At 39.2% G+C, this 25879-nt stretch overlaps 1 non-coding gene across 1 annotated transcript; it reads right to left on the minus strand.

Annotated features, from left to right (window-relative positions):
• Positions 1–5671: 5671 nt before the first annotated feature.
• LOC131828362 (U6 spliceosomal RNA) lies at positions 5672–5775 on the minus strand. The gene has a single exon (XR_009352378.1). It is a non-coding gene; the product is annotated as a U6 spliceosomal RNA (small nuclear RNA).
• Between the last annotated feature and the right edge of the window lie 20104 nt (positions 5776–25879).

A 25879-nucleotide genomic window follows, 5' to 3' on the forward strand; every position in this document is an offset into this window, starting at 1 on the left:
AGGAGAAGAATCAATGAAACAAGATGGGATTGGGAGGGAGACAAACCATAAGTGACTCTTAAACTCACAAAACAAACTGAGGGTTGCTGGGGTAGGGGGTTTGGGAGAAGGGGGTGGGATTATGGACATTGAGGAGGGTATGTGCTTTGGTGAGTGCTGTGAAGTGTATAAACCTGGTGATTCACAGACCTGTACCCCTGGGGATAAAAATATATGTTTATAAAAAATAAAAAATTATAAAAAAAAAATGGAAGTTCTTACTGCTAGGATAAATGAGGCAAAAGAATTAGTGATATAGAAGACCAAATGATGGAGAATAAAGAAGCTGAGCAAAAGAGAGACAAACAAATACTGGACCACGAGGAGAGAATTTGAGAGATAAGTGAAACCATAAGACGACACAACATTAGAATAATTGGGATCCCAGAAGAAGAAGAAAGAGAGAGGGGAGCAGAAAGTATATTGGAGAGAATTTTTGTAGAGAATTTCTTTAATATGGCAAAGGGAAAAAACATCAAAATTCAGGAGATGCAAAGAATGACCCTCAAAATCAATAAAAATAGGTCCACACCCCGTAACCTGATAGTAAAATTTACAACGGTTAACAACAAAGAGAAAATCCTGAAAGCAGCCTGGGAAAAGAAGTATGTATTGTACAACAGTAAAAATATTAGATTGGCAGCAGACTTATCCACAGAGACCTGGCAGGCCAGAAAGAACTGGCATTATATATTCAGTGTTAAATGAGGAAAACATGCAGCCAAGAATACTATATCCAGCTAGGCTATCATTGAAAATAGAAGGAGAGATTAAAAAGCTACCAGGACAAACAAAAGCTGAAAGAATTTGCAAACACCAAACCAACTCTCCAGGAAATATTGAAAGGGGTCCTCTAAGCAAAGAGAGAGCCTAAAAGTAGTAGATCAGAAAGGAACAGAAACAATATACAGTAACAGTCACATTATAGGCAATACAATGCCACTAAATTCATATCTCTCAATAGTTACCCTGAATGTAAATGGCCTAAATGCACCAATCAAAAGACACAGGGTATCAGAATGGATAAAAAGCAAAACCCGTCAATATGCTGCCCAAGAAACTCATCATAGACCCGAAGACACCTAAAGATTTAAAGAGAGGGGGTGGAAAACAATTTACCATGCTAATGGACATCAGAAGAAAGCTGGGGTGGCAATCCTTATATCAGATCAATTAGATTTTAAGCCAAAGACTATAATAAGAGATGAGGAAGAACACTATATCATACTCAAAGGGTCTGTCCAACAAGAAGACCTAACAATTTTAAATATCTATGTCCTTAACATGGGAGCAACCAACTATATAAACCAATTAATAACAAAATCTAAGAAACACATCGACAATAATAAAATAATAGTAGGGGAATTTAACACTCCCCTCATTGAAATGGACAGATCATCCAAGCAACAGATCCACAAGGAAAAAGGCCTTAAATGACACACTGGACAAGATGGACATCACAGGTATATTCAACACATTCCATCCCAAAATAACAGAATACACATTCTTCTCTAGTGCACATGGAACATTCTCCAGAATAGACCACATCCTGGGCCATAAATCAGATCTCAACCATTATCAAAAGATTGGGATCATCCCCTGCATATTCTCAGACCACAATGCTCTGAAACTAGAACTCAATCACAAGAGGAAATTTGGAAAGAACACAAATACATGGAGACTAAACAGCATCCTTCTAAAAAATGAATTGGTCAACCAGGAAATTAAAGAAGAATTGAAAAAAATTCATGGAAACAAATGATAATGAAAACAAAAGTGTTCAAAATCTGTGGGATACAGCAAAGGCAGTCCTGAGAGGAAAATATAAAGCTGTACGAGCCTTTCTCAAGAAACAAGAAAGATCTCAAATACACAACATAACCCTACACCTAAAGGAATCGGAGAAAGAACAACAAAGAAAGCCTAAACCCAGCAGGAGAAGAGGAATAATAAAGATCAGAGAAGAAATCAATGAAATAGAAACAAACAAAAAAACACAAAAAACCAAAAAAAAAAAAAAAAAAAACAATAGAACAAATCAACGAAACTAGGAGCTGGTTCTTTGAAAGAATTAATAAGATTGATAAAGAAAGAGAAAGGACCCAAATAAATAAAATCATGAATGAAAGAGGAGAGATCACAACCAACACCAAAGAAATACAAACAATTATAAGAACATACTATGAGCAACTCTGCGCCAACAAATTCAACAATCTGGAAGAAATGGATACATTCCTAGAGACATATAAACTACCACAACTGAACCAGGAAGAAATAGAAAACCTGAACAGACCCATAACCAGTATGTAGATTGAAACAGTCATCAAAAATCTCCAGGGGCGCCTGGGTGGCTCAGTGGATTAAGCTGCTGCCTTCGGATTGGGTCATGATCTCAGGGTTCTGGGATCGAGTCCCACGTCGGGCTCTCTGCTCAGCAGGGAGCCTGCTTCCCTCTCTCTCTCTCTGGCTGCCTCTCTGTATACTTGTGATTTCTCTCTGTCAAATAAATAAATCTTTAAAAAAAAATCTCCAAACAAACAAAAGCCCCGGTCCAGATGGCTTCCCAGGGGAATTCTGCCAAACATTTAAAGAAGAATTAATTCCTATTCTCATGATACTGTTCCAAAAAAATAGAAATGGAAGGAAAACTTCCAAACTCTTTTTTTCTGAGGCCACCAGCATCACCTTGATCCCAAAACCAGACAAGGATCCCATCAAAAAAGAGAACTACAGACCAATATCCTTGATGAACACAGATGCGAAAATTCTCACCAAAATACTAGCCAATAGGATTCAACAGTACATTCAAAGGATTATTCACCACGACCAACTGGGATTTATTCCAGGGCTACAAGGTTGGTTCAACATCTGCAAATCAATCAATGTGATACAACACATTAATAAAATAAAGAACAAGAACCATATGATACTCTCCATAGATGCTGAAAAAGCATTTGGCAAAGTGCAGTATCCCTTCCTGATTAAAACTCTTCAAAGTGTAGGCATAGAGGGCACATATTATCAATATTATCAAAGCCATCTATGAAAAACCCACTGCAAATATCATTTTCAATGGAGAAAAACTGAATACTTTTCCGCTGAGGTCAGGAACACGGCAGGGATGTCCGTTATCACCACTGCTATTCAACATCGTAATAGAAGTCCTAGCCTCAGCAATCAGACAACAAAAAGAAATTAAGGCATCAAAATTTTGCCAAATTGGCAAAAGAGAAGTCAAACTATCCCTGTTTGCAGACAATATGACACTGTATGTGGAAAACTTGAAGGACTCCACTCCAAATCTGCTATAACTTGTATAGGAATTCTGTAAAGTGTCAGGATATAAAATCAATGCACAAAAATTGGTTGCATTTTTTTATACCAACAAGACTGTAGAAATAGAAATTAAGGAGTGAATCCCATTTACAATTGCACCCAAAACCCTAAGATACCTAGGAATAAACCTAACCAAAGAGACAAAGAATCTATACTCAGAAAACTCTAAAGTACTCATGAAAGAAATTGAAGAAGACACAAAGAAATGGAAAAATGTTCCATGCTCTTGTATTGGAAGAACAAATATTGTGAAAATGTCTATGCTACCTAAAGCAATCTACACATTTAATGCAATCCCTTTCAAAATCCCATCCATCTTTTTTTCAAAGAAATGGGACAAATCATCCTAAAATATATATGGAACCACAAAAATACCTCGAATTGCTAGAGGAATATTGAAAAAGAAAGCCAAAGTTGTTGGCATCACAATTCCAGACTTCAAGCTCTATTACAAAGTTGTCATCATCGAGATAGTAGGGAACTGTCCCCAAAACAGACATAGATCAATGGAACAGAATAGAGAGCCCAGAAATACACCCTCAACTCTATGGTCAACTAATCTTCAACAAAGCAGGAAGGAATGTCCTATGGAAAAGAGACAGCCTCTTCAACAAATGGTGTTGGGAAAATTCAAGAGCCACATGCAGAAAAATGAAGTTGGACCATTTCCTTACACCATACATGAAAATAGACTGGAAATGGATGAAGAAGCATAATGTGAGAAAGGAATCCATCAAAATCCTTGAGGAGAGAACAGGTAGCAACCTCTTTGACCTCAGCAGCAGCAACTTCTTCCTAGGAACATCGCCAAAGGCAAGGGAAGCAAGGGCAAGAATGAACTATTGGGATTTCATCAGATCAAAAAGCTTTTGTTTGCACAGCAAAGGAAAGAGTTAACAAAGCCAAAAGATGACTGTCAGAAGTTATCTGGGAGAAGATATTTGCAAATGACATACCAGATAAAGGGCCACTATCTATCCAAAATCTATAAAGAGTTTATCAAACTCAACACCCTAAGAACAAATAATCCAATGAAGAAATGCACAGAGGACATGAACAGACATTTCTGCAAAGAATACATCCAAATGGCCAACAGACACATGAAAAAATGCTCCACATCACTCGGCATCAGGGAAATGCAAATCAAAACCAGAATGAGATACCACCTCACACCTTTCAGAATGGCTAAAATGAACAAGTCAGTCAATGACAGATGCTGGCAAGGATGTGGAGAAAGGGCAACCCTCCTACACTGTACGTGGGAATGCAAGCTGGTGCAACCACTCTGGAAAACAGCGTGGAGGTGCCTCAAAAAGGTGAAAATAGAACTAGCCTATGACCCAGTGATTGTAGTACTGGGTATATACCCTAAAGATACAAACGTGGCATTCTGAAGGGGCACATGCACCCAAATGTTTATAGCAGCAATGTCCACAATAGTTGAACTATGGAAAGAACCTAAATGTCCTTCAAAAAATGAATCAATAAATAAGATGTGGTATATATGTACAATGGGATACTATGCAGCCATCAAAGGAAATGAAATCCTGCTATTTGTGATGACGTGGATGGAACTAGAGGGTATTATGCTTGGCGAAATAAATCAATCTGAGAAAGACAACTATCATATGATCTCCCTGATATGATGAAGTGGAGATGCAACATAGGCGGTTTCAGGCGTACGAAAAGAAAAATAAAAGAAGATGGGATTGGGAGGGAGACAAACCATAAAAGACTGAATCTCACAAAACAGACTGAGGGTTGCTGGGAGGAGGTGTGTTGGGAGAGGATGGTGGGGGTATGGACATTGGGGAGGGCAGGTGCTATGGTGAGTGATGGTGAGTGCTGTGAAATGGGTAAACCTGGAGATTCACAGACCTGTGCCCCTAGGGATAAAAACACATTATATGTTTATAAAAAATTTTTAAAAAATAGTTTTAAAAATCCATTAAAGAAAAAGCACATATTGCAAGCCCAGAGCTAATCTCATATTCAATCAAAAAAAATTGAAAATTTTCCCCTTAAAGATCAGAACAAAGACAAGTGTGTCCACTTTCACTACTCTCATTTGACATAGTACTGGATGTCCTACCAGAGAAACAAGGAACACAAAGAAATAAAAGACTCCAAAAAAAAAAGGAAGAAGTAAAATTTTCTTTTTTTTAATAACATGAACTTACATGTAAAAGAATCCTAAAAAATTCACAAAAAATTTTGAATAAACAAATTTAGTAAAGCTGCCAAATACAAGATCAATATATAAAAGACAAGAATTTTGTTTTGTTTCGCTTTTTTTTCCAATATGGAATGCTTCCCAGTTTTTCATGTCATCCTTGTTCAGTGATCAAGCTAATCTCTGCATCATTCCAATTTTAGTATATGTGCTGCCAAAGTAAGCACAAGACGAGCATTTTAACACTCTAATGATGAACTATCTGAAAAAATAAAGAGAACAATCTAATTCACAATAGCATCAAAACTAATGAAATACTTAGGATAAGATTTAACTAAGAAGATGAAAGATATGTACCCCATAATCTATGACATTGATAAAGAAATTGAAGGAGACATAAATGGAAAGATAGCTCATATTTATGAATGGTAAGAATTAACATTGTTAAAATGTCCATACTACCAAAAACCATCTGTAAATTCAATTCCTATCAAAAATCCAATGTTAGGGGTGCCTGGGTGGCTCAGTGGGTTAAGCCACTGCCTTCGGCTCAGGTCATGATCCCAGGGTCCTGGGATCGAGCCCTGCATCAGGCTCTCTGCTCAGCAGGAAGCTGCTACCTCTTCTCTCTCTGCCTGCCTCTCTGCCTGCTTGTCATCTCTCTCTGTCAAATAAATAAATAAAAAATCTTTTAATAAATCCAATATTATTTTTTTACAGAAGTAAGTAAAGAATCCTAGAATTTATATGAGACCATAAAAGACAAATAATTAAAGCAGTTCTGAGAAAGAATGAAGAAGTGAAATTACACTTCTTGATTTGAAACAATACTACAAAGCCCTCATGCTCAAAACAATAAAGTATACTGGTATAAAAACAGACCAATAAACAAGTAGAACAGATTTGAGAGTCCAGAAATAAATCCTTTCATACAGTCACCTAATATTTGACAGGGGCCAACATATATAATGGGTAAAGATAGTCTGTTCAATAAATGATATTTAAAACTGAATAGTCACATAAACCAGCATGAAACTGGAAGCTTATATCACTCATAAATCTTAACTTGAAATAGATCAAAGACTTAAATGTGATGCATGAAACTAAATTTCCTAAAGGAAAACATAGGAAAAATTCTCCTTGACATTGGTCTTGCCAATAGTTTTTGGATACCAGGCCAAAAACACAAGCAAAAGAAGCAAAAATAAATAAATGGTATTACATTAACTAAAGTTTCTGCATTGCCAAAAAAAAAAAAAAAGAGAGAGAGAGAGAGAGAATGAAAACACAATCCACAGAATGGAAGAAAATACTTACAAATCTTATATCTGAAAAGAGGTTAATATTCAAGAGATACAAATAGAAAAAAATATATCATTAAAAAATAGCAAAAGGATCTCAATAGACTTTTTTTTTCAAAAAAGTTATATAAATGACCAACAGGAGCATTAAAAAGTGCTCAATGTAAAAACTCAGGGCAAATTCATTATGTTGTTGTTTACCTCTGAAAAACACAATATTACTACCTATTAGAATATATACTACCAAAAAATTAAAACTAACAAATTTTGGTAAATATTGGGGAAAATGGGGAACTTATGCACTGTGATAGGGATATAAATTTGTATGGAAAACAGTATGGAGACTATTCATATTATTAAAAGTAAAATTACCATATGATTCAGTAATCCCACTTCTAGGTATATATCTAAAGGAAACGAAGTCACTATTCGAAGACATATCTGCACTCTTATGTTCATTATAAAATTATTAACTCTAAGCAAGAGATGGAAATAACTTCAGTATCCATTAATGGATGAATGAATAAAATAAGTATGGTAAATATATACTATGGAATACTACTTAACCATGAAAAATTAAGAAATACTGCTTTTTACAACAGCATGGATGGATCTTGAAGGTATTATACTAAGTGAAATATTTCAAAGATTTTATATATATTTTTTAATTTATGTATTATGATATCCCTTACATACAGAATCTGAAGAAAAAGCAAACTAATGGAAACTTAGAGTTGAGTTGACAAGAGGTGAACCTGGGGTGGAATAAGGTGGTCAAAGGGCACAAACTTGCAACTATAATATGAAAAAGTTCTGGGGATCTAATGTACAGCATGATGATCATAGTTAATAATATATACATACTTTTTTATTGTGCTTCCCTTTATTAAACTTTACATATATCACATTCTTACAAGTTGAAAGTTTATAGCAATCTTGTATAAAAGAGGTCTGCTGCCACCATTTTTCTAAACATTTGTTCATTTTGTGTCTCTCTGTCACATGTTGGTAATTCTTGCAATATTTCAAGTTTTTTCATTATTATTGTATTTGTTATGGTGATCTGTGATCAGTAATTATGACCCACTGAAAACTCAGAACTAGTTTACTTAAGGTATATACATTGTTTTTCTTTAAAGACATAATGCTTTTGAACAGTACAGTATAGTGTTTATTTTTTATATGCACTGGGAAACATAATTTTTTATTTGCACTGGGAAACCAAAAAAAATAATAATGATTTGACTTAGTTGATTGAGATAATCACTTTATTGAGGCAGTCTGGAACAAAACCCACAAGACCTCTGAAGTTTATCTCTACTGTACTATATACATAAAAGTTGCTAAGAGAGTAGATCTTAAAATTCCTTACAATACATGCATAAAAAACAGAGGCAACTATATGAGATAGTAGATGTATTAACATTTTTATGTAGATTATATTGCAATACAGATGTATACCAATTTATCAAATGGTACAGAATTTACACAATGTTAAAAGTTTGCAGTGTTATAAGAAATCATTTCTTAAATTTACAAATTATAATATGTCAATTATTTTTCAATAAAGCTCGAAAAAACTTTTTGTAGAATTAATCTATTTTTCAAAAAAGGAATTAAGGAAGTAGAAACTGCAACTAACTCTGAAATAATAGAATATAAAATCCATTGTAGTTATATACACTGTGACAAACACTATTAGTTAGTTTACAATGAAGGAATACTTATGAAGCATGAAGGATGGTCTATAAATAAGGCTGAAAGAGCTCAGTTTTAAGGTTTAAATTTAAAATCTTCTTTTGAAATACTAAACTGACCACCCAGTTTTCCAAACATAAATGTCTTAACTGCATGAATTTATTTCATACAACTCTATAATCTAGTTTCATAAGAAAGCAGCATGAAAATTTTGAATAAGACAGACTTGCTTAAGTTTCTTTATGTTCAACAGTAAAGGATACTTCCCTAAAAATAAATAGAAGAAAAATCTGCATATTTATCATGATAATTATTATTCATAATGAGATTCATATTGAATTAGGGAATATATATCCTCAGAGGGGGTAAAGTAAAATGAAATTTATTTTGGTAAATGTGTCTATGAATAGTCAATACAATGCCTCAATATAAATGAATATTATCATTTTGAACAATTTAATTACTATTATTAGAATTATTATAAGTATAAAAATAGCTATCATTTTAGCATGGAATATGAGACTCTCATGCTCCATGCTTCATTACATCCACACAACAACTCTGCATAATAAGTATTATCATCACCATTTCATGGGTGAAAAAACTGAGGCTAACACATTTAGATAACTGGTTTATGATTACATGGCTGGTAAAGATGCATCACACTAATTTAGGCTTTATGATTTCAGAATTGTACTCTTTCCACTGCACATTCTAATTACTCTGTAAATACTTGGCTTGTTTTCATTTAGTTCTTTAATTTTATTCATGTGGCGATGGCTTAAAGCTCAATTTAAAGGAAGCTTAAAAAATTCATTTAGCCAAAAGCTCCCAAGAAATAAAAATGTCATGGATCTAATGTAGACATGGATATCATTAGTTAATGAGTAACTATATATTTTCCACTCTAGTGAGATAACAATCAGAGTCTTTTTCTAAGTTTTAGTCTCTGAGTGTTCAAAAGGACTTTGTTAAAATAGAAATATTTAGACAAAGGTGATCAAAAGTCTGGATCAGGTCACCTTAAGATAAATATTAGGAAACTGAGGAAACAAATGGAGATTTGAACACTGAGCTATGATATAATGAATGGTTTAAAGTATTTAGTAGAGAATAGAAAAGCCCTTTGAAGCCTGGTCTTAGCCTAGCATTGCAGCTTCTGGCATATCTGTCTATCTATCATTTACCTATCTATCTATCTAGATATAAATTTGAAAACTTTTTTAACTTAAAGATTTTGAGAAATAGAACATAATTAGCACCATAGAAGATCTGTTTATGATAACAACCTAGCCCCTCCTCCCAGTTTGTTAATATTCTCTCTTATTTAATGTAACATTGTGCAAATATACCACTACTGATCTGCCGTTATGAATGAAATAACTATAATCATCTGTTTGCATATCCTGATGAAAATATTCCTTTAGTTCCATGCTGTATTCCTAGGAATGGACCAATTTTTTTTTTAAATTTTTAAGTTTTCTAAATATTGTCCAACTTTCCTCATATGTTTTTATTATGTGCACTGTCATTCCTTCACATTCTTGCAAGACATTTTCACTGTTGCCCAATATGGTAAGTGTGTAATAGTATGCCATTCTAGGTTTTAATTTATTTTTAATTTAATTTAATTTAATTCCAGATTCATAATAAAGATAAACAGTTTTTATATATGAGTGGCCATTTGGATTACCCTTTCTGTACAGTACATGCTCAAATCTTTTGATATCTTAACATTGTATTATACTGACTTCTTTAATAGTAGATTTTCTGAATGAACTTTTAGCTGTGTAGGTCTTCTCTATTTTATTTTGAACTTGTTTTCATTTCAAAATCTTTATATTTATTTTCATAATCTGCTTTTATTTTGATTTGTCTATTATCTATCTATCTATCTATCATCTATCTATTTATTTATTTGCAAGCAAGAGAAAGCGAGCGAGTGAGAGCGCAGGGATGGATAGAAAAAGAAGGGAAAAGAATCTTAAGCAGGCTCCAGGCTCAGCACAGAGCCCAACTCTGGGCTCTATTTCACAACCCTGACATCATGACCTGAGCCAAAATGAAAGAAATAAAATAAAATTAAGGTGTTAAAAAAAAAGGACAAAGAATTGGAGGTTTAATTAAGTGAGCCACCCAGGCACCCCTGTGGTATCTTAAATTGGCTGTCATATCTTTAAATTCTAGAGTATCCATTTGGTTCATTTATAAAACCTTTCTCAATATCATTTTTAGTTTCAATTTTGTGTTCAATTTGCTTCCCCTCTCATTTATTTGAGCAGAGTAATCAAGCCATTTTACAATCTCTATTGATCATTTTAACATCATACTTAATCCCATTTTGTCTATCAAATCTTGTTAATGGTTTTTCTTTGTGTGCTTTGTTCCATTTTGCTATGTTCAAGACATTATATTTGAAACTCTTATTGAGTAGGGATAATTAAGAGCTATAATAATGGTATGGTCCTCCTTGGCAGGATTTTCTCTTATATCTGAGACTCTACAAGACAATCATACTCCAAATTCAGTGATTGACTTTCTCAGTTTACACAGAAGGCAAGGTAGGCTATAGTCTTATTTCTGCTTCTCCTTGTGCTTTGGGGATCTCAACTTAAATTTGGGTTGTACCAAAGTCCTCAAATTTGATTGCTGCTGGATTTTGAATTTTGTTTCTCTAGTATCAAGAGTCTATTAAAAACACAGCTCAGTGTGTTTTAGCAGTTTCAAATGCTCTCATAGCTAAAATGGCTTCAGGGCATATATCTCTGGGCTCTCATTGTATTTCCTATTTTGGCCCAGTAATCCCTCCCTTATTTTTATAATCATTCTGATATTTTTAACTTTAAAAGCTATTTTGTCTGGATTTTTAGTTGTCTTAAGAAAGAGTTTTTAGATCACCATTACTAGAAGCAACAACAAATATACATGAAAATATCTGCAGTAGTTTATCACATCTTTATGGCTTTGAACTTCCATAAGCCGAGGCATCCTTCTCTAATCACTTAGGCAAACTCCAATTTACCCTTTAAAACAACACAAGAATTGCTTCATTTAAGAACATGTTCAGGGATGACTCTTCCCCACTGTTCTTACCAACATTCCCACACACTCTTTGCTACCCACACTTGTTTATGAACTTTCATTAAGTATATCAGCGTCATTAGGTATATAGAATTTTGCTCTATTGTATTTTTGTCCTTTAGAGCTTTAATTAAATATTAATTCCATAGAAAGTCTGTCCCTTTTCTTTCAAACCTGGGTTAGTTATTTCTTCTCATTCTTTGTCAGAAGTTACTTTATTAGAGAAACTTACAGCTGTATTGTGACTTTGGAGCCTTTACAGTTTTTTGACTGGAAAAATCACCCATCCCTGAGATTTTTACGCAGCTTCCTAGCTGATATTATTCAGAAATCTGTTCAAAACAGACTTTTTCAGGGAGGCCCTTTCGGACCACTCAGTTACAAAACCTCTTCTCAATCACTGCTCTTTTTAAAATGTGCTTATTTAGTTCAAATATGCATCACTATTAAAGAAAAACCAGTACGATTTTTTTCTTTTTAAAGTTGGCTTACCTATTATCTATCTCTCCCATTAAAATGATTCCTCTGGGCTGGGGTTTTGTTGTGCACATCTTAGGCCAGGAACTCAATAAATTGTCTCTGAATGATTGAATTGTTTGACTCCCTTGCTAGATTCTCAACTTCATGAGGCCAAGGATTGTTCTATTCAGTCCTTCTTTACCCTCAATGTCTGTTATATTGCAGTCACTTACGTGACTAATGGGAAAAATCACAGAAAGAAAGAGTTAAAACTACAGAAAAACCCCGTAGGTTCAATAACACAAAGCTTTCTAAAATTATTTAGCCCAGGAATTGAATACTGGCTGCACTTTTGATTTTTTTTAAATGGTATTGAATTTAATTTAAATGGAAATACTTGAATGGTAGAATAATAAAAAAAAAATTATAAAAGCAACTTGCTCCTTAAAGTAAGAATTATATAGGGCATCTCTTCTAGAAGCAAAATTTTCAAATGTCAAACATCTAAAAGCATAGAGGAGAAGTAAGATTGTGAATTGTACTTCAATGCTCTTTTCTTTATATTCAGCAAACAGCTTCATTCACACCTTTCCAATTTTTTCAACTCTTTTAACAAAGCCTTCAGAGGAGTTACTGCTGATGACAACCATCACAGCCTAACAGGAGAAATTTTATAAAGAAAAATAATAGCATGTTTTTCCCAAATTGTTAAGGATATGGTGAAGCTCTGTCGGATTCAAAGGAGGAATGTGCAATTCCATGCTATATATAATAATAACTTATTTTAATAGTGGCTTTGCAATTTTTCAGATATATCCATTTACTGAAACCACTATCAATTAAACAGAAACAAACAAATTAACAGGGGTTCGAGACAGGAATTATCTAATCTAAAAATAGCACATGTTCACAGAATACACAACACATATCCCAAGTACTACTATAGGTTTCAAGTAATAGTCAAAACAATAGTAAACATGATTCAGACCCTACCAGTCAAATCATAAATGGGACCTTAACTGTAAATCCTTATCTTTAGATCAAAGCGGGTAACTGGGTGCTGAGGATACATTATAGAATTAATATGTCGTAGAACTCCTCTGAAATGAGTCATTTATTCCATCACTTTTCCTTCACAGCTGCTGACCCATGTTTTGGTTCCTGGAAATAGCTGCTACCCTGTTGTACTTCTTAAAAGCACATATATTGATAACTTTACTCATTCCTCCATTCCTCTGTGACTGTCACTGTGTTAAAATGTGGAGTCAGCTGACTCACTTGTGGTGGTAATAAAGTAGATGAGTTTGCAAAGTATTTTGTTATTTCTAAAAATGCAAAAACCATATTACATTGAAATCATAAGGGGTGTTTCAGGGAGAGCTGTAGGATGTGGTTTGTTGTGTAATCCACAGAGATTAGCTCCAACACATATTTAAACTCTCCTCTAGGAGCAACCTTAGTGGTAAAGCAAGAAGATAAACAGATGTATACACACTCTGGCACAAAATTATCACTTATGTTTGGCTTCCTAGTCTCCTCGTGTTCCTTATTTATCTTAACTTCTCTCTGAAATCAGGAAACACAAAATCTCAATCAGTTGACATTTTTCTACTGAATTACCCAATAATCTGATCATACCCCTAAGACTTTTTTAAATTAGTTCACTCATAATCCCAAATCTGCTTTGCTTCCTCATCTGAGTACACTGTAATTTGATTTCAAAATGAGGACAGTTGTCAGTAATGCCACATTCATTAATCTATTTTACAATTCCATGTACTTAGAACTATGAAAATATGTTAATAACATCCATTCCAATAAGCCACCCTAAATTTATTATCATGAAACAAGACCTCAAGAAAGAGAATTCAAAATCATCCATGTATTTGCAACTTATTGCAATAAAGCCTTTATCAATAGACTTCCCTGTGCACATGGTGGTCAAATTGCTGGTAAAAACCAGCCAGATCTATTACAAGCTTTCTCATGGCTTCTAGGTAACCCAAGTGAGCCTTTATTGATACTGGGAAGAGATAAAGCAGGGAAGGGATAAACAGTGATGTAAGAATTGGCTAGACAAAAGTAATGACTCTCATTACAAAGTGAGTATTTTATTTTATTTATTTATTTATTTATTTTTTTTACATAAAATAGTATTTTATTTTATTTTTTTTTTCCTCTTATAAACATATATTTTTATCCCCAGGGGTACAGGTCTGTGAATCACCAGGTTTACACACTTCACAGCACTCACCAAATCACATGCCCTCCCCAATGTCCATAATCCCAACCCCCTCTCCCAAACCCCCTCCCCCCGGCAACCCTCAGTTTGTTTTGTGAGATTAAGAGTCACTTATGGTTTGTCTCCCTCCCAATCCCATCTTGTTTCATTTATTCTTCTTCTACCCACTTAAGCCTCCATGTTGTATCACCACTTCCTCATATCAGGGAGATCATATGATAGTTGTCTTTCTCTGCTTGACTTATTTCGCTAAGCATGATACGCTCTAGTTCCATCCATGTTGTTGCAAATGGCAAGATTTCATTTCTTTTGATGGCTGCATAGTATTCCATTGTGTATATATACCACATCTTCTTGATCCATTCATCTGTTGATGGACATCTAGGTTCTTTCCATAGTTTGGCTATTGTGGACATTGCTGCTATAAACATTCGGGTACACGTGCCCCTTTGGATCACTACATTTGTATCTTTAGGGTAAATACCCAATAGTGCAATTGCTGGGTCATAGGGCAGTTCTATTTTCAACATTTTGAGGAACCTCCATGCTGTTTTCCAGAGTGGCTGCACCAGCTTGCATTCCCACCAACAGTGTAGGAGGGTTCCCCTTTCTCCGCATCCTCGCCAGCATCTGTCATTTCCTGACTTGTTGATTTTAGCCATTCTGACTGGTGTGAGGTGATATCGCATTGTGGTTTTGATTTGTATTTCCCTGATGCCGAGTGATATGGAGCACTTTTTCATGTGTCTGTTGGCCATCTGGATGTCTTCTTTGCAGAAATGTCTGTTCATGTCCTCTGCCCATTTCTTGATTGGATTATTTGTTCTTTGGGTGTTGAGTTTGCTAAGTTCTTTATAGATTCTGGACACTAGTCCTTTATCTGATATGTCGTTTGCAAATATCTTCTCCCATTCTGTCAGTTGTCTTTTGATTTTGTTAACTGTTTCCTTTGCTGTGCAAAAGCTTTTGATCTTGATGAAATCCCAGTAGTTCATTTTTTCCCTTGCTTCCCTTGCCTTTTGCGTTGTTCCTAGGAAGATGTTGCTGCGGCAGAGGTCGAAGAGGTTGCTGCCCGTGTTCTCCTCAAGGATTTTGATGGATTCCTTTCGTACATTGAGGTCCTTCATCCATTTTGAGTCTATTTTTGTGTGTGGTGTAAGGAAATGGTCCAATTTCATTTTTCTGCATGTGGCTGTCCAATTTTCCCAGCACCATTTATTGAAAAGGCTGTCTTTTTTCCATTGGACATTCTTTCCTGCTTTGTCGAAGATTAGTTGACCATAGATTTGAGGGTCTATTTCTAGGCTCTCTATTCTGTTCCATTGATCTATGTGTCTGTTTTTGTGCCAGTACCATGCTGTCTTGATGATGACAGCTTTGTAATAGAGCTTGAAGTCCGGAATTGTGATGCCACCAACGTTGGCTTTCTTTTTCAATATCCCTTTGGCTATTCGAGGTCTTTTCTGGTTCCATATAAATTTTAGCATTATTTGTTCCATTTCTTTGAAAAAGATGGATGGTACTTTGATAGGAATTGCATTAAATGTGTAGATTGCTTTAGGTAGCATAGACATTTTCACAATATTTATTCTTCCAATCCAGGAGCATGGAATATTTTTCCATTTCTTTGTGTCTTCCTCAATTTCTTTCATGAATACTTTATAGTTTTCTGAGTATAGATTCTGTGTCTCTTTGGTTAGGTTTATTCCTAGGTATCTTATGGTTTTGGATGCAATTGTAAATGGGATTGACTCCTTAATATCTCTTTCTTCTGTCTTGCTGTTGGTGTAGAGAAATGCAACTGATTTCTGTGCATTGATTTTATATCCTGACACTTTACTGAATTCCTGTATAAGTTCTAGCAGTTTTGGAGTGGAGTCTTTTGGGTTTTCCACATATAGTATCATATCATCTGCGAAGAGTGATAATTTGACTTCTTCTTTGCCAATTTGGATGCCTTTAATTTCCTTTTGTTGTCTGATTGCTGAGGCTAGGACCTCTAGTACGATGTTGAATAGCAGTGGTGATAATGGACATCCCTGCCGTGTTCCTGACCTTAGCGGAAAAGCTTTCAGTTTTTCTCCATTGAGAATGATATTTGCGGTGGGTTTTTCATAGATGGCTTTGATGATATTGAGGTATGTGCCCTCTATCCCTACACACAAAGTGAGTATTTTAAAGCAAAAGAGCCTGTTGGGAATATTGTTTTATAAAATAGTGGCTTTTTTTAAAACTTTTTAAAATTCAATTAGTTAGCATATAGTGTACCATTAGTTTCAAATGTAGATTTCAGTTATTCATCCATAGCATATAATAGCTAATGTTCAGTACTTACTGTTATAGCTTCTTGAAAGCAGAGTTTTAACCCACTGAGCCACCCAGGTGCCCTTGAAAGCAGAATTTTAGATCATATTTTCTGATTACTGTAGTACAACACTTTCCTGCTAGCAATCTTCAAAACATACTGTTTGTTAGAGGAATTTCTTTAATAATAAATAAATAGGAATTTATTTAAATTTATAAATACATAAAGTAAATAGGAATTTATTTAAATGTATTTAAATATTGCACACTGTTTCATTGTTCATAAATAAGGTGATGATATTTTAGCCATTAGTTGGTAGCACTGATATATCACTTTCTTTTTACTTCTTAGTGCATTCTCTTTACAAAAAATAGATATATATTTTATAAGAATCTGAATCTGTGGCAAACTTTTAAAAAACCCTATACAGTAAAGTTTATCATTTTAAGTAATCAATTATCTTCCTCAATTGTGATAGTATATCCTTCTATCTAGGCCAGATATTGTATGAGGGAATTGAAGAGACATACTTTTCTAAATTTCACTTTTCTCATCTGCAAAATGCTAATCATGATCCTACAATAAAATACACTTACAATTTTTTGATGAAAATTTATTTAGTTATTTTAAGATTTTATTTATTTATCAGAGGGAGTGGGCGAGAGAGCAAGCACAGGCAGACAGAATGGCAGGCAGAGGCAGAGGCAGAAGCAGGCTCCCGGCCGAGCAAGGAGCCCGATGCGGGACTCGTTCCCAGGACGCTGGGATCATGACCTGAGCCAAAGGCAGCTGCTTAACCAACTGAGCCACCCAGGTATCCCTTTTGATAAAAATTTAATCTGTATAAACAATAGATTTTCTGTAATGCGTGGTTCATGGAAAACATCTTATTTAATTATAAGCAACAACAGTATTAGAAATTAAGTAAATGTATCTATAATATTTAAAATTTTAACACATAATTCCAGTGCATTGCCTTATATTCTCAAATCCCTTTACCACTTTCACTGACAGAGTCAAATGTACTTTTTCTACTAGTAGCCAGCTCTTTGTCTTTTGTCAGAAAGATGCGCTTGTGAATTATTTATAATAGAGATATTAGCAATAATAATAATAATAATAAATAGCAATGAAAATGTTAAAAAAAGTTTTCTTAACTAATTAGGGTTCTTAGACATCAATTAGAGGAACCACCTCTGGCAAGCAAATTAATCTGCAAGACATTACCAGAATTAACAAGTCAGTCAGATAAAGGGTCCGTAGACTGAAAGGTGAAGCAAAAGGACTTGGTTTGGAAAATAGGTAAGGACAGTGAAAAAAATGATCAAATTTTTGGGCAAAATAAATTCTTAGGTATCCTTTTAATGGAGTCCTTGGCATTATGTAGCAGAAACTCTGGAGATTATCTCAATCCATTGGGGTCACCCCGTTTATTAGCTTGCTATTGACAAAGGTATTTACAAACTGTAGAGCAAGAGGTTATAATGTAGAAAACTGATGGTAATGCACAAGATTCTTGTTAACAATAATGCAAGTTAGTTGATCAGAAGGTGTGGGACTCTCTGACTCTGAGTCCCCTGGTGTCACCTTTTGATTTTAGTAAACAAAGGTCCAGAGGCATTGGGGAATCCTGATATGACCGGCCAGGGAGGGGACGTGTCTGGCGGGCGAGCTCTCTTCTCCCTACATCCTCTCGGCTTCAGTACAGCAGAAGAACATGTCGCTTCCTTTAGGATGTGCCTAGAAATGAGCTGGGCAGGGGGGTTTTCTCTGTAATGGGGTGCCTGGATATGTTGGTTCCAATTCCGTTGGGCTCTGTCATCAGGGAAGTGAGGTCACCACTGCCTGGGGGCTCCTTACCGAACTTCCTGCTGTACCAGAGCTCCCTGAGCCGGCGGTCCCCAAGCTGCTCAGGCTCACACTCCACTCAGGCAGTGCCCATCCAGTGACCCCCATACAGCCTCCCCCAGCCCCTGGGAGGCCTGGGTGCGGCTGTTGTCCCCGCTGGAGGCAACAGAGCTGGATTTATACTAGGTCAGTGTTAGGGTTAGGATTGAGAAAGACTTAGGGTCTGGGTTAGGGTTAGATGTCCTTGGGGTCAGGGTTAGCGTAAGGCTTAGGGTAGGGCTCAGGGTTAGGGTTAGGTTCATGGTTTGGTTTAGGGTCAGTCTCACAGTAGCGTCAGGGTTAGCATTACGGTCAGAGTCACATCAGGGTCAGTTTTAGGGTGATGGTTAGGTTTAGTATCAGGTTCAGGGTCATGGTTAGATTTAGGGTCAGGTTCAAGTTTTGGTTGGGGGCAAGGTTCATGTCAGGGTCAGGGTTAGGTTTGGGACAGGTCTAGTGTCAGGGTTAGGGTCAGGGTCAGGCTTAGGTTCATGGTTATGGTAAGGTCAGCTTTATGTTTAGGTTCTGTTTTATGAGTAGGTTCAGGATCAGGGTTAGCTTTAGGCTAAAGATTCTGTTTAGGATCACGGATTGGGTCAGAGTTAGGTTTACATTCAGGGTTAGGGTCAGTGTTAAGGTCAAGGCCAGGGTCAGGTTTAAGGTTAAGATCTGACATTGGCAACCTTCAGAGTTAGGATTATGATCAGCGTCAGGATTATTGTTAAAGTGGGGTTAGGGTTAGGGTTAGAGGTAGGTGGAGGGTTAGACCGGGTTAGGGTCAGTGTCAGGGATAATGTTAGGGGTTAGTTTTAGGGTTAGGTTCAGCGTTAGGTTTCGGGTCAGGGCCCGTGTTAGTGTCATGGTCAGGGTTACGTTTAGGGTTAGAGTTAGGGTCAGGCTCACAGTCAGGGTCACTGTTAGTGTTAGGGTCGTGGTCAGGGACACTGTTAGGGTCAGGGTTAGGTTTATGGTCTTTGCCTGGGTCAGGGTCAGAGTGAAGTGTAGCGCCAGTGTCAGCTTTACGAATAGGATCAGGTTTGGTTTAAAGTCCACATTCGGGTCAGCGACAGGGCTATGTAGTGGTCAGTGTTAGGGTCATGGTTAGGTTTAGGGTCAGGGCCAGGTTCAGGTTTAGGGTCAGGGTCTGGTATAGGCAAAGATCATGGTTAGGGTTATGAGCATAATCAGGTATAGGTTCAGGGTTATTGTTAAAGTTTAGTGTTAATGTTAGTGTTAGCGTTTGGTTGTCGGTTAGGGTTACAACTTGTTAGGATCAGGGTCCGTGGTAGGGTTAGGGGTTACTCTGAGGGTTAGGACAGCGATAGGATTCGGGGGAGGGCCCGTGTTAGTGTCAGGTTCAGGGTTACATTTAGGGTTATAGTTAGGGTAAGGCTCACAGTCTGGGTCAGGTTTAGTGTTCGGGTCAGTGTCGGGGTCACTGTTAGGGTCAGGGTTAGGTTTATGGTCATGGTCTAGGTCAGGGTCAGGGTGATGTTTAGCGCCAGTGTCCGGTTTAGGGTCAGGTTCAGGTATTGGTTTAAAGGCCACATTCGGGTCAGGGACAAGGTTATGTAGTATTCAGTGTTAGTGTCATGGTTAGGATTAGGGTCAGGGTCAGGGTCAGGTGAAGGTCAAGGACAGGGACAGGTTTAGCATCAGGCTTTGTTTTAGGGTCAATGTTCGGTTCAGTGTCACAGTTAGGTTTTGGCGGTAGTGTTTGGGATTGGGGTTAGGGTTAGAGTTAGAAGTAGGGTTATGGTTAGGTATAGGGTTAGTCAGCGTAAGGTCAGGGTTAGGGTTTTGTTTAGCGTAGGGGTTAGTGTTAGGGTCAGGGTCAGCATTAGGTTTAGGTTCAGGGTCTGTATTAGGGTCATGGTTAGAGTTACCTTTAGGTTTAGGGTTAGGGTTAAGCTCACAGTCTCGGTCAGTGTTAGGGTTAGGGTCATGGTTAGGTCAGCATCAGGGTTAGGATTCGGGTCAGGGTCAGGGTCATGGTTAGGTATGAGTCTTGGTTACAGTAATATCAACGTTAGGTTTAGGTTCAGGGTACACATCAGGTCAGTGCCAGGCTTAGGTTTAGGTTTAGGGTTCAGGTCAGGATCACAGAGGGTCAGGGTCAGGGTCAGGGTCAGGGTTTGGGTTAGGGTTTGGGGCAGGCTCACAGTCAGTGTCAGGGTCAGGGTTAGTGGTTACTGTTAGGGTGAGCCCCGCTCCTGGGTCATAGACCCATCCGTTCAGGGTCTCAGGATAAAACCTGGGCAGAAGGGTGTAGACCCTCCACCCGATCCCACTTAACCAGCCTTAAACTGGGGTGTGAACATAACTTGCCCACTAGACATCTAAACCCTCATCAGCCTCATCCTGCTTGGGGCATCTCCACCCTCGATGGCATGGTCAGGTCCTCTTTACACACAGACACACAGACACCCAGAGGCACACACACACACACACATACAGAGATGAGGAGGAGACCTAGGGCTACACCGGTTGATCCGAAGGTGTGGGACTCTCTGACTCTGAGTCCCCTGGTGTCACCTTTTGATTTTCGTAGCCAAAGGGCCTGAGGCGTTGGGGAAACCTGATATGACCGGCCAGGGATGGGAAGTGTCTGGCGGGCGAGCTCTCTTCTCCCTACATCCTCTCGGCTTCAGTACAGCAGAAGAACATGTCGCTTCCTTTAGGATATGCCTAGAAATGAGCTGGGCAGGGGGGTTTTCTCTGTAATGGGTTGCCTGGATACGTGGGTTCCAATTCCGTTGGGCTCTGTCGTCAGGGAAGTGAGGTCACCACTGCCTGGGGGCTCCTTACCGAACTTCCTGCTGTACCAGAGCTCCCTGAGCCGCCGTTCCCCAAACTGCTCAATGCTCACCCTCCACTCAATGCAGTGCCAATCCAGTGGCCCCCATACAGCCTCCCCCCAGCCCCTGGCAGGCCTGGGTGCAGCTGTTGTCCCCGCTGGAGGGAACAGAGCTGGGTTTAGACTAGTTTAGTGTTAGGGTTAGTGTTAAGAAAGACTTAGGATCAGGGTTAGGGTTAGACGTCATTGGGGTCAGGGTTAGCGTAAGACTTAGGGTATGGGTCAGGGTTAGGGTTAGGTTCATGGTAGGTTTAGGTTCAGGCTCACAATAGGGTCACGGTTAGGGTTACGGTCAGAGTCAGGGTCAGGGTCAGTGTTAGTGACGGTTAGATTTAGGGTCAGGTTTAGGATCATGGTCAGATTTAGGGTCAGGGTCACGTTTAGGTTCATGTCAGGTTCAGGGTTAGATTTGGGACAGGTTTAGTGTCAGGGATAGGGTCAGGGTCAGGGTTAGGTTCATGGATATGGTAAGGTTAGCTTTATGTTTAGGTTCTGTTTTATGAGTAGGTTCAGGATCAGGGTTAGCTTTAGGCTTTAGATTCTGTTTAGGATCATAGATTGGGTCAGATTTAGGTTTACATTCAGGGTTAGGGTCAGTGTTAAGGTCAAGGCCAGGGTCAGGTTTAAGGTTAAGATCTGACATTGGCAACCTTCAGAGTTAGGGTTATGATCAGCGTCAGGATTATTGTTAAAGTGGGGTTAGGGTTAGGATTAGAGGTAGGTGGAGGGTTAGACCGGGTTAGGGTCAGTGTCAGGGATAATGTTAGGGGTTAGTTTTAGGGTTAGGTTCAGCGTTAGGTTTCGGGTCAGGGCCCGTGTTAGTGTCATGGTCAGGGTTACGTTTAGGGTTAGAGTTAGGGTCAGGCTCACAGTCAGGTTCACTGTTAGTGTTAGGGTCGTGGTCAGGGACACTGTTAGGGTCAGGGTTAGGTTTATGGTCTTTGCCTGGGTCAGGGTCAGGGTGAAGTGTAACGCCAGTGTCAGCGTTACGATGAGGATCAGGTTTGGTTTAAAGTCCACATTCGGGTCAGCGACATGGTTATGTAGTGGTCAGTGTTAGGGTCATGGTTAGGTTTAGGGTCAGGGCCAGGTTCAGGTTTAGGGTCAGGGTCTGGTATAGGCAAAGATCATGGTTTGGATTATGAGCATAATCAGGTATAGGTTCAGGGTTATTGTTAAAGTTTAGGGTTAGTGTTAGTGTTAGCGTTTGGTTGTCGGTTAGGGTTACAACTTGTTAGGATCAGGGTCCGTGGTAGGGTTAGGGGTTACTCTGAGGGTTAGGTCAGCGATAGGATTCGGGGGAAGGCCCATGTTAGTGTAGGGTTCAGGGTTACATTTAGGGTTAGAGTTAGGGTAAGTCTCACAGTCCGGGTCAGGTTTAGAGTTTAGGTCAGTGTCGGGGTCACTGTTAGGGTCAGGGTTAGGTTTATGGTCATGGTCTAGGTCAGGGTCAGGGTGATGTTTAGCGCCAGTGTCCGGTTTAGGGTCAGGTTCAGGTATTGGTTTAAAGGCCACATTCGGGTCAGGGACAAGGTTATGTAGTATTCAGTGTTAGGGTCATGGTTAGGATTAGGGTCAGGGTCAGGGTCAGGTAAATGTCATGGACAGGGTCAGGTTTAGCATCCGGCTTTGGTTTAGGGTCAATGTTCGGTTCAGTGTCACAGTTAGGTTTTGGCGGTAGTGTTTGGGATTGGGGTTAGGGTTAGAGTTAGAAGTAGGGCTATGGTTAGGTTTAGGGTTAGTCAGCGTAAGGTCAGGGTTAGGGTTTGGTCTAGGGTAGGGGTTAGTGTTAGGGTCAGGGTCAGCGTTAGGTTTAGGTTCAGGGTCTGTATTAGGGTCATGGTTAGAGTTACCTTTATGTTTAGGGTTAGAGTCAGGCTCACAGTCACGGTCAGGGTTACGGTTAGGGTCACGGTAAGGTCAGCATCAGGGTTAGGTTTAGGGTCAAGGTCATGGTCAGGGTTAGGTATGAGTCTTGGTTACGGTAATATCAACGTTAGGTTTATGTTCATGGTCCACATCAGGGACATTGTCAGGCTTAGGTTTAGGTTTAGGGTTCAGGTCAGGATCACAGACAGGGTCAGGGTCAGGTTCAGTGTCAGGGTTTGGGTTAGGGTTTGGGGCAGGCTCACAGTCAGTGTCAGGGTCTGGGTTAGTGGTTACTGTTAGGGTTAGCCCCGCTCCTGGGTAATGGACCCATCCTTTTAGGGTCTCAGGATAAACCCTGGGCTGAAGGGTGTAGACCCTCCACCCGATCCCACTTAACCAGCCTTAAACTTGGGTGTGAACATGACTTTCCCACCAGACACTTAACCCCTCATCAGCCTGATCCTGCCTGGGGCATCTCCACCCACGATTCCATGGCCAGGTCCTCTTTACACACAGACACACAGACACCAAGAGGAACACACACATACACACACGCACACACACAGAGAGATGGGGAGGAGACCTAGGGCTACACCCGTGGATCAGAAGGTGTGGGACTCTCTGACTCTGAGTCCCCTGGTGTCATCTTTTGATTTTATTAGCCAAAGGGCCAGAGGCATTGGGGAATCCTGATATGACCGGCCAGGGAGGGGACGTGTCTGGCGGGCGAGCTCTCTTCTCCCTACATCCTCTCGGCTTCAGTACAGCAGAAGAACATGTCGCTTCCTTTAGGATGTGCCTAGAAATGAGCTGGGCAGGGGGTTTTTCTCTGTAATGGGGTGCCTGGATATGTTGGTTCCAATTCCGATGGGCTCTGTCGTCAGGGAAGTGAGGTCACCACTGCCTGGGGGCTCCTTACCGAACTTCCTGCTGTACCACAGCTCCCTGAGCTGCCAGTCCCCAAGCTGCTCAGGCTCACACTCCACTCAGGCAGTGCCCATCCAGTGACCCCCATACAGCCTCCCCCAGCCCCTGGGAGGCCTGGGTGCGGCTGCTGTCCCCGCTGGAGGCAACAGAGCTGTATTTAGACTAGGTTAGTGTTAGGGTTAGGGTTAAGAAAGACTTATGGTCTGGGTTAGGGTTAGATGTCCTTGGGGTCAGGGTTAGCGTAAGGCTTAGGGTAGTGCTCAGGGTTAGGGTTAGGTTCATGGTTAGGTTTAGGGTCAGTCTCACAGTAGGGTCAGGTTTAGCGTTACGGTCAGAGTCAAGTCAAGGTCAGTTTTAGGGTGATGGTTAGGTTTAGGATCAGGTTCAGGGTCATGGTTAGATTTAGGGTCAGGTTCAAGTTTTGGTTTGGATGCAATTTTCATGTCAGGGTCAGGGTTAGGTTTGGGACAGGTCTAGTGTCAGGGTTAGGGTCAGGGTCAGGCTTAGGTTCATGGTTATGGTAAGGTCAGCTTTATGTTTAGGTTCTTTTTTATGAGTAGGTTCAGGATCAGGGTTAGCTTTAGGGTTACGATTCTGATTAAGATTAAGGATTGGGTCAGAGTTAGGTTTACACTCAGGTTAGGGTCAGTGTTAAGGTCAAGGCCAGGGTCAGGTTTAAGGTTAAGCTCTGACATAGGCAAACTTCAGAGTTAGGGTTATGATCAGTGTCAGGATTATTGTTAAAGTGGGGTTAGGGTTAGGGTTAGAGGTAGGTTGAGGGTTAGGGTTAGACCGGGTTAAGGTCAGTGTCAGCGATTATGGTAGGGGTTAGTTTTAGGGTTAGGTTCAGCGTTAGGTTTCGGGTCAGGGCCCGTGTTAGTGTCCGGTTCAGGGTTACGTTTAGGGTTAGAGTTAGGGTCAGGCTCACATTCAGTATCAGGGTTATTGTTAGGGTCGTGGTCAGGGTCACTGTTAGGGTCAGGGTTACGTTTATGGTCTTCGCCTGGGACAGGGTCAAGGTGAATCTAGGGCCAGTGTCGGGTTTACCATCAGGATCAGGTATTGGTTTAAAGTCCACATTCGGGTCAGTGACAGGGTTATGTAGTGGTCAGTGTTAGGGTCATGGTTAGGTTTAGACTCAGGGCCAGGTTCAGGTATATGGTCAGGGTCTGGTATAGGCAAAGTTCAGGGTTAGGCTTATGATATAGTCAGGTATAGGGTCAGGGTTATTGTTAAAGTTTAGGGTTTGTGTTAGGGTTAGCGTTTGGTTGACAGTTAGGGTTAGAACTTGTTAGGATCAGGGTACTGGTAGGTTTGGGGTTACTCTTAAGGTTAGGTTCAGCGATAGGATTCAGGGGAGGGCCCGTGTTAGTGTCAGGTTCAGGGTTACATTAGGGTTAGAGTTAGGGTCAGGCTCACAGTCAGGGTCAGGTTTAGTGTTCAGGTCAGGGTCGGGGTCACACTTTGGGTCAGGTTTAGGTTTATGTTCATGGTCTGGGTCAGGGTCAGGGTGAAGTTTAGTGCCAGTGTCCGGTTTAGGGTCAGGTTCAGGTATTGGTTTAAAGTCCACATTCGGGTCAGGGACAGGATTGTGTAGTGGTCAGTGTTAGTGTCATGGTTAGGATTAGGGTCAGGGTGAGGTTCAGGTGAAGTTCATGGACAGGGTCAGGTTTAGGGTCAGGCTTTGGTTTAGGGTCAATGTTCG

The sequence above is a fragment of the Mustela lutreola genome, chromosome 3, assembly GCF_030435805.1.
Source record: "Mustela lutreola isolate mMusLut2 chromosome 3, mMusLut2.pri, whole genome shotgun sequence".
NCBI lineage: Eukaryota > Metazoa > Chordata > Mammalia > Carnivora > Mustelidae > Mustela > Mustela lutreola.